The following is a 10,345-nucleotide window of genomic DNA, read 5'->3' on the forward strand; positions in this document are numbered from 1 at the left end:
AAGCCACTATACAACCTTTAGAAGACATCTGAAGGCAGCCCTGTATAGCGATTTTTTTTAAAAAAAGTTTTATTGTGTTTTTATATATGTTGGAAGCCACCCAGAGTGGCTGGGGCAGCCCAGTCTGGTGGGTGGGGTATAAATAATAAAATTGTTGCTGTGTGTCATCAACTTCATCACCATTAACAGGACGTTCCTATTTTCCTTGGAGAAATGTTGAAGGGTATGCAATCCTAGCTGCCATTTGTACTGTAGAGCCAGGTCAACTCAACGCCCTCTGGACGGACTACAATTCCCATGAGCCTTTGCCCGTCCCTTCTGCATGCAACGGATGTGCTCTCCCACTGAGCCCTGCTCCTTTGGTGCAACAGAGCACAGAAACAGGCTGTCAGACCTTTTGATATCGGTAGGATTAACTTCATTTATTCCACTGTAAGTGGCTTATGGATCAGGCTGCAAGCACTTGAGTGCAAGGTCTCTGATTTATGGCAGTGTGTTTGTGAGAGAGGCGGGGGACACACACTGAAATGTTCACCAGCAGGGCTCTGTTCATTTCTTTGCTTTGTGATATATGTTCTATGGTCCTGCTTTGCTGGATGCAGCTCAACAGCTGCCTCTTCTTGCCTGGGGATACGGTAAAAAAAGAGATGGAGTGGTTTTGTAAGGGGAAATGAACCTCATTGGTGCTATACACTGTAAATGATCATTAAAGCATGGTGTGTTATGACACTACAACACTAAGTTAGTTGATAGGCTTCGCATCAGACTCACACACTCACCCCACCCATGCAAGTCCAGACTATGCAGGAAGTGGAGGCCCACAGAGAGCTGAGTATCCAGGCCACCCCCTTGCAATTGTGGCTCCTCACTTCTGCTCCCTGATAAGCCACTCCACAAACATGGGGGACCGACTACCTAGTATGTCCTGTGGTCAAAAGCAGCCTCTGGCACATAGGAGGAGGAAATATCTCAAGTCAATGCCCCATTAGACAAGCGGCGGGCACCCTTTTCAACATTTTGTTCTGCCACACCCACACAGTCTCGATTTTGTGACTGTTGCCTGCTGCTGTTAAGAGCGGTGGACTTGTAATCTGGTGAACCAGGTTTGATTCCCTGCTCCTCCACATGCAGCTGCTGGGTGACCTTGGGCTAGTCACACTTCTTTGAAGTCTCTCAGCCTCACTCACCTCACAGAGTGTTTGTTGTGGGAGAGGAAGGGAAAGGAGAATGTTAGCCGCTTTAAGACTCCTTTGGGTAGTGATTAAAAAATCCAAACTCCTCCTCCTCCTCCTCCTCCTCCTCCTCTTCTTCTTCTTCTTCTTCTTCTTCTTCTTCTCCTCCTCCTCCTCCTCCTCCTTCTCCTCCTCCTCCTCCTCCCCTCCTCAATGAAGAAGGTCAACGTTTGGTCAGCTATAATGGCCCCAACATTGCACAAAAGGTGTCGCAACTCTGGACCACGTGGCAACTGGTGGGTTCCCCTTCTTTCGGGGGAAGAATGGGACAGCTCTCTGCCTTCTAAATACCTTTTAAATTTCCCACAATGCCCCAAAATGATTCTATGTTGGGTCATTGTGGCAAATTAAAAGGAAAACTGTGTTCAGTCATCTGGCAATGACTGGAGTGCAGAGCAAGAGTGTGTGTAAAATAGTGGCCTTTTCAGGACCACCAAACCCAGTTCCCTGCTCTGCCCTGAAAAAAACCAGGATGAGGAAGAGATACGGCCTGTGACTGAACAGTCTGAGGATAAGGCCCTCCTAGCCTTCCTCAGATTTTGAGGCTAAGCCCCTAGTAGCATCCCCTTCCCCTCTGCCTCACAGAGTCAGTGTTGCATAATGGTTAGCGTGTTAAGACTAGGACCAGGGAAACCAGGGTTCAGGTCTTTGCTTGGCTGTGGAGCTCACAGGGTGAACATGGACCAGTACCTCCTTCTCTCAGCCTAACCCTCCTCACAGGGTTCTTGCGAAGATACAATGGAGAGGGAGAGAAGCAGGCACAAATCACCTCCAGCACCTTGGAGGAAAGGCGGGACAGATATGAAATAAAATAAATAAATAAATTAGAAGCCAGGGTTGTAGAATGAGACAAGGGTCCTTCACAGCTTTTCCAAGGAAATGGGCCTGGTTGCTAAACACGCTGTGCCACTCTTCAGAGAGCTTCAGCTCATTGCTGAGTCAACATCTCATTCATTTGCTACAGTAGGGGAACAACTACAACCAGCAGAGCTCACTGAGAACTCTCCATGGTCCTGAAACAGCCTGTTCAAATCTAGATTTTTCTTGTGAAGTGAACCTGACTTGACCCACTGTGGTCTCCCCACCTCCCCCTTGCCTCTTGTGGAGGCCATGGGTATATCTTTATATTTTACTTTTTAAAATTAAAGGATGCTTTTAGTTCTCAGAAGTCTTCCCCTTGCTGGGTTTTTTAAGTGCTGTTTACTGATTTTTTTATGCGCTTGTGTGGGATGTATCCTGCTTCTTATTCATACTGTGCTGGTATTCCTTGCATAGATTGATTGTTTTGTAAACTAGGTGGCAGGCAAATGCCTAAACAGATAAATAAAACTGGAATAAAACTTACTGGAAGAAACTTTACCTGATGTGACTTTTCCTGAGTAAGACTATGAACCATGCCCGGCTTATATACCCTCCTCTGATGGGTTGCCTGCCTGCAACCTGAGACTTCTGCATTGAAGGCATTGCTGCTCTTCCCTTTTCCAGCACCTCCTGGTTCTAGGAGAAAGAGGCGCAGAGGAAGGTGGGAATTCTACTGACCCATCTCTTCCCTGAACTGTCCTTTCTTCCTCTGCTTCATCCTGCATGCCTTCTTCTGCCTCGGACTGCCCTGACTCTCCCTCCTCCTCTGGCTCCTGCCTTGCAGGTGGTGTGACACTCCCCCCAAAAAACCCCACTGGTCCCCTCTCCTGGGTCCCTCCCCAGGTCCCCTTTCTCTGCCATACACATTGCAAGTCCCTGACACTCTGATCTCCCAGACAGACTGAGAGACATGAACAGTGGGTCAATGATGCCAAGGTGGGTAATAATAATAATAATAATAATAATAATAATAATAATAATAATTAATAATTATACCCCAGGGCATGTTACAATGGTTTAAAACACCACTTTAAAAACTGTTTAAAACAACTTGCACTCACAAAAATATAAAGGTAAAGGGGCCCCTGACCATTAAGTCCAGTCGTGACCGACTCTGGGGTTGCGGCGCTCATCTCGCTTTACTGGCCGAGGGAGCCGGCATACAGCTTCCAGGTCATGTGGCGAACCAGAGCAGCATACAGAAATGTTGTTTACCTTCCCACCGGAGTGGTACCTATTTATCTACTTGCACTTTGACGTGCTTTTGAACTGCTAGGTTGGCAGGAGCAGGGCCCAAGCAATGGGAGCTCACCCCGTCGTGGGGATTCGAACCGCCGACCTTCTGATCAACAAGTCCTAGGCTCTGTGGTTTAACCCACAGCACCACCCGCGTCCCTCACAAAAATATGGTGGGTCCTAAAACTATACATCTCATGCATCAAAGACAAGGGGATGGAGGTGTTATAAAGAAGTAAAGAGGCTTGAACTCTGGCCCCCTGCTTGACCCTGGGTGGAAGCAGACACTTTCTCTAAGGAGTCCACTGGCAGAATATGCACTCTGCAATTTCTCAAGGGGCTTTCTTTCACTTATTCTTACGTCATACATTCTATGGTATAAGGTTTGCCTCTGAAACTATGTGCTTGGGTTGAACACTGGCACAAATTAACCCCTGGGTATAGGGGTTTTTGCCTCTCATTCCATGGAACTGCCCCACTCCTCCCCTACACTTTCTAAATCTGTTCTATGGCTTTCCTCAACCATCTTGAGCAGAACAAGGGCATTGTTTGATGCATAGATGTCAGGGACTGGTTGGGCACAGAGGAATGGTGGAAGGTACCAGCTGGGGAACCCCCAAGGGAAGAAAGCTCAGAGTCAAGGGATTGGTGGTGGGACAATGATGAGTGGAGAATGGGATAAGACTGGGAGGAGGAGGTGTCAGAACATAGGTAACAGGGCTTAGTGTGCAGGGAGAATCTGCGGCAAGGAGAAGTCCAGATTCAGAGGCAGAAGCTGAAGCAGGAAAGGAGAGAGGCCAAGAGGCAGAGATGAGTCCAACTGGTGAAGAAGCTTGGGTTTCTTCCCCTCCTGCTGCAACAAGCTCCCCTCCCCACTAGTCACTGGAACTCTCTTCCACAAGATGTGTTGAAGGCTAAGAAAATGATTAGATAAAAAAGGTAAAGGAACCCCTGACAGTTAAGTCCAGTCATGAATGACTCTGGGGTTGCGGCGCTCATCTCGCTTTACTGGCCGAGGGAGCCGGCGTTTGTCCGCAGACAGTTTTTCTGGGTCATGTGGCCAGCGTGACTAAGCCGTTTCCAGCAAAACCAGAGCAGCACATGGAAATGCCGTATACCTTCCTGCCACAGCAGTACCTATTTATCTACTTGCACTGGTGTGCTTTCGAACTGCTAGGTTGGCAGGAGCTGGGACCGAGCAATGGGAGCTCACCCTGTCATGGGGATTCAAACCACCAACCTTCTGATTGGCAAGCCCAAGAGACTCAGTGGTTTAGACCACAGCGCCACTCACGTCCCATTAGACAAATCATCATCAAAATTTCTATACTGCCCTTCATCTGAAGATCACAGGGTGGTTTGCAATGCATTGTGGGTCTATCAGTGACTATTAGCTGTGATGTTCTAAGGTGGTTTACCTCCAGAGAGCACTTATTATGGAACAACGGTTGGAGAGGACTATTTCCTTCACACCTTCTCTGTGGGAAGCAGGATGCTGGACTCGGTAATCCTTGGAGCAATATTGTTATACGGCTAATCTGATTTGAATCAGGTCTGACCCACCAGTCTGTGCTAATCTCTGCTTCACACTCTGCCTGTCTCACTGTGCCTTTCTGGGAACGAATGCACAACTTTGCACAATGGCATACCGATTACAATTAAACCACTCAATAAATTCCAGGGCTTTTATACCTTTGCAAACCCAATAAAGGTTTTGTGTGAGTTCAAAGCATTCCCCATGCCCCTGTCTTGTACGAAGGGAGAGAGGGGAAATTAATGGCACACAGCAGCATAATGGTATCAGAAGCAGCAATGACAGGACATGAATTATTTTAATGCTTTAGCAGCGGAGTTACTGATACTTCACAATTCATGAACACATTTTTCTATTACTACCGTGTCATGCTTTTATTGACTGGTATAAAAACACCATTTGTATATCTCTTTTCTTCTTCACCCTGCTGTGTTTCTATTTTACTGGAAATGTCCTGTAACAGGTATAACATCAGCTCAGATTACCAAGAAATCTATAAAATAGTTTCCTGCTACTGCATTTGGTACGGATTGAAAGAACACATTATGATCCCACTGAGCTCACTGATAAAAAAAGAGAAAACCCACACACGTATACACAAACTGTTATTCTCGGGCAAACATGACTTATCCTCACCTGATCAAAATTCTAGATGTATCCACTTCATTACTAAATGATGAAAGTGGTTCGTTTTTGTGCTGATATGTGGCACAGATGTATTATTAAAAACGCGCTCTGGATGCCTGTGTCCCATATTTAGGTTGTCAGCTTTTTGCACTGCACAGGGTGGAGAGAATCTTTTGATGCAGCCATTACAAAGACATTGAGCAGTTTGATGTAAATATCTTATGGAGATCCTGGAACTGCAACCCCAAACAAGAAAGAGAGAGCTAACCTGAAAAGTATGGGTGCCGAATGGTTTCTGCCACTCGCTGCTGCAATTTGGCCAGGGTGGCAGTGGTAGATGTACTGAAATCTAGACCTGGACTCTGTGCTCTCCACCTAACCTGGGGTCTCTTGCTCAGTGGTGGAGCCTGTATTTTGCATGCAGAAGCTTTTGTGTTCAGTCTCTAGGGTCCCCAGTTAAAGAAAAAAGATCACATAGCAAACATTGGGCATTACCTTTGGCTGAGAGTCTGTGGGCAATCAGAGTAGGCAATATTGACTTAAATGTACTAATCAAATGAGAGCTATTTTCTCCAAAATACAGTGGTACCTCACAAGACGAATGCCTCGCAAGACGAAAAACGCGCAAGACGAAAGAGTTTTCCGTTTTTTGAGTCGTTCCGCAAGACAAATTTCCCTATGGGCTTGCTTCGCAAGATGAAACGTCTTGCGAGTTCTTGTGAGTTTGTTTCCTTTTTCTTAAAGCCACTAAGCCGTTAATAGCCGCTAAGCCGCTAATAGCCATGCTTCGGAAGACGAAAAAACCGCAAGATGAAGAGACTCGCGGAACGGATTAATTTCGTCTTGCGAGGCACCACTGTAGCAGCATAGAAAGCTTCCTTATATTGAATCAGGCCAATGGTTCATCTACACAAACTGGCAGCCGTTCTTCAGAGTTTCAGACAGGAGTCTCTTCCAGCCCTATCTGCAGATGCTGGGATTGAACCTCAGACCCTCTGCATGCAAGGAGATGCACCACTGACTAGTTTCACCCCTTCCCTGGGAAACACAAGTGAGGGAGAGAAGTCCATTAGGACTTATTCACCCAACATCTCCTGCTCCTCTGCTCCACCATTCACAACATTTTACTACTGGATTACCAAGGAGGTTTGGAACATTAGTGAGAAGAGTCAACATATCATCACAAGAGCTCTGTTGGATCTGGACAAAGGACCACCTAGACCAGCACTCTGTTCTCACAATGGCCAACGAGATGCCCATGAGAAGTTTGACTGCAACATACATGTGGTTCTCACCAACTGGTATACAGAGGCACACTGCCTCTGTGCCTCTGACAGTGGAGAGAGAACTCAGGCTTTTTGGCCAGTTGCCACTGATAGCCTCATCCACCAAGAATTTGTCTAATCCTTTTTACAAAGCCATCCAAGCTAGTGGCCTATTGAGGAAGTCAACCCCATTATTTGACTATGCACCCAGTGAATAATTCATTTTATTTGCAAGTCCAGAATCATAGGATTGTAGAGTTGGAAGGCACCACAAAGGTCATTTAGCTCAACTCTCTGCACTGCAGGATGGAGCCCAAAACCCTGAGATTAAGAGTTTCATGCTTTACCAACTGTTATCCCTCCTCCTCCTCCTCCTCCTCCTCCTCCTCCTTCTCCTTCTCCTTCTCCTTCTCCTTCTCCTTCTCCTTCTTCCTTTGCCAATCTGAAACTGTGAAGGCCCTTTGTGAAGGGCATTTTTGGTCTCCCTGTGAGAGTGCTTCAATATGTTATCCCAGACTTTTCCAATCTGGTGCCAGGGCTGGAACCAGATTCAGGTCAGCAAGCAAGAAGCAGAGTTTGTCAGAGAAGTGAACTCTTCATTCAAACAAATGGCACACCACTCAGCCACACTTCCCAGGAAGTCTTGTCCTTACAGAGCAATTGCCAGGACTGATGGTCCCCGCCTTCAACCCCCTCTAAGGTTTCTCCACTGCCAGATGTTTCCCAAGCAGTCTCAAACCGCGACAGGGCAGATCTAATCTCTGTTCTGCTCGACACATCACATTGCATGTCCTTGGAGATAACGGGAGAGGGGAATTGGTTACAGCAGGAGAGGCAGGCTCCCTGTATTCTTCAGAATCATCTTGTCCCACCTCCTCTGCTTCAGCCTCTGAGTTGGAACTGCTCCCTATCACAGGCTCTCCCTGTTCACCAAATCCTGTTGCCCTTTAAGCATCTAACAACTCCTCCAATTCTTCTCCCTCTGACATCTCCTCTGCGTCCCACCAACAACCCCCTGGCTCTGAGCCTTCCTCCTCTAGGGTTTACCTTGGGAGTTCCCTGGCTGGTGCCTCCCACCACACCTCTTCATCCTGCCAGTCCCTGACATCTGGTAACCCCCCCCCCCATATTGTTGACCCAGCCAGCTGGTCAGAGGCTATGGGTTGGGAGTCTCCATCACCTGAAGGGCACCAGTTTGGGAAAGGCTGTCTTATCCTCTAATTTCCTTTCCCTGCACTGAACCACCTTCCATTACCAGTTTGTCAGGATAGCGTTTGTTTGCAAATTTTATCCGCTAGAGCACTGGATAGGCTTTTTAGACCCCTTTGGAAATTCCGGCCCTTTTGCTGCCTCTTCAAGAGATTATGCAGAAAGCAAACATTGATAAGCTCGTGTAACAGACCTCAAAGAGAACTCTCTATTCCCGGGCTCATCTTTACCAAGTAAATCCTTAATCGACTTAATTTATCATCCACCAAGATCTATTATGTTTAAGATTTGATTTTATAGACAGCAGTTAACAGGCATAATTTATTGTGCTCTTCGGTACTCTATGAAGGCTTCAGCTTAATACTCAGAGCTAAACCTCCATCTGATAGAAAGAGATGGCAATACAATCTCATTCATTTTTACCCCCTATCTGATTTGCAGGATAACGTGTCCAATGATTGGTTTTAGGGGAATCTTGTTCGCGGAGCAAGTGGGGAATATTGCATGAGAACTCTTATGGCTTTCAGTTGGCTGCATGCACAACCAACGGCAGCCTGGATCTCTAATTCCAATACTGTGTATTTGGGTCTCTGGTACCAGTTATGTTGATGTAGTTTTCCATTTCTGTGATAAAGGTATTGCAGACTGAAAATCTATAACCCTGAAAGAAAAATCCCCTGTTTTACTTAGGTCCTGTAACTCTCAACGTAATATTCTGGCCATTAATCATATTCTTAATATGTCTGGGTTCCTCTTTGGAAATCTGTATAAGCTCCAATGCATGCACAGAACTTCAGTCCTGCACTTCTATAGATGCATTTGTTGATACTCATTGATGAATGTGGGGAAGACTTTAGGGTTAGCACCCTCCAAGGCATGGTTGCACCAGGAGACATTTCTGGTTGTCACCGTAACAGACATTGCATACGCTTCAGTGCCTGATGCTTTTAACACAACTCAAAACAGTTTACATTAGGGTGGTACAAGCTTTCCTATTATTCTGTCCATGGTCCCCACGAGAATAATTGGACTGCAAATTGGATCCATTACAGAGCAGGAGGCTTTGACTGAATAAGGGAACTTCAGGTGCCAGACCACAATAGCTGCTACACTTCCCTCCTCTGTTTGCCTGTCTGTGGGGTTGGCACAGTGCATTTGTGTCTCCCCTCTACATGCCAGTGTGCATTTGTGTATTGATGAAGTGCTACAGAAAAGCAATCTTGATGTGGTCATACACCTGAAGATCCTTATTAGACTAGAGTGTGTGTTTGCACTTGTGTTCATTGATCAAACGCTGGAGGGAGCGGGGGAAAGAATTTAAGAACTGCTCCATTTTATGCACAGAAGAGCACATGTGCAAGATGAACCCGGATGCAGTGTAGCAGGGGTCCCCCAAGGATGATCGGGGTGTGTGCGTGTCAGTGATGTATGGGGTTTTGTGCCACCCATGGAGCAGGAGCCAGGGCTGGAGGGAGGGGAAGAGTCCATGGTGCAGGAGGTGCAGGATGTGTCAAAAGTGGAGGAAGAGACTGTTCCTGAGAGGGGTGGCCAGTAGAATTCCCTCCATCCCCATCACCACTGTCTCCAAGGACCAGGAGGCACTTGAAGAGGCAGGTACATCTGCAATTTTCATGGAGGATAAGTCTCAGGTTTCTTGTGCACACCTCATCAAACCAGGGTACATAAGTGTGGATGGAGGCATGGTCACACTCTGTGTGTTTGGTGCACATTAGAAGCTACTGTGCCACATGCTTTGCCAATAAAGAATTAAACTATCAGACACTTGTCCTCCTTGGGCTGGGTGTGCTCAGGACATAGGCTTGTATTTCCCAAATTTGTCTAGGCCTCTTTTAAAGCCATCCAAGTTGGTGGCCATCACTGCCCCCTGTGGGTGGGAGTGAGTTCTGCAGTTTAACTAGGCTCACTGTGTGAAGAAGAGCTTTCATTCATCTGTCCTGAGTCCTCCAGCATTCAGTTTCATTGAATGTCCACAGCTTCTAGTGTCACAAGAGAATTTAGAATTTAGATCCCGCCCATCTGGGTGGGCTTCCCCAGCCACTCTGGGAGGCTTCCAACAAAGTATTAAAATACAGTGATCTGTTAAACATTAAAAGCTTCCCTAAACAGGGCTGCCTTCAGATGTCTTCTAAAAGTCTGGTAGTTGTTCTTCTCTTTGACATCTGGTGGGAGGGCGTTCCACAGGGCGGGTGCCACTACTGAGAAGGACCTCTGACTGGTTCCCTGTACCTTGGCTTCTCGCAGCGAGGGAACCGCCAGAAGGCCCTCGGCGCTGGACCTCAGTGTCCAGGCAGAACAATGGGGGTGGAGACGTTCCTTCAGGTATACTGGACCAAGGCCGTTTAGGGCTTTAAAGGTCAGCA

General features: G+C 46.9%; 1 long non-coding RNA gene across 1 annotated transcript; it reads right to left on the reverse strand.

The window, feature by feature from the left end:
- Positions 1 to 395: 395 nt before the first annotated feature.
- Positions 396 to 9,954, reverse strand: LOC309541502. The gene is made up of 4 exons (XR_014223766.1): positions 9,890 to 9,954; positions 8,562 to 8,625; positions 2,593 to 2,729; positions 396 to 624 (listed from the first exon to the last, which is right to left on the reverse strand). It is a non-coding gene; the product is annotated as an uncharacterized lncRNA (long non-coding RNA).
- Positions 9,955 to 10,345: the final 391 nt, after the last annotated feature.

This window comes from Podarcis vaucheri, assembly GCF_965113315.1.
Source record: "Podarcis vaucheri genome assembly, chromosome: 10".
Taxonomy (NCBI): Eukaryota; Metazoa; Chordata; class Lepidosauria; order Squamata; family Lacertidae; genus Podarcis; species Podarcis vaucheri.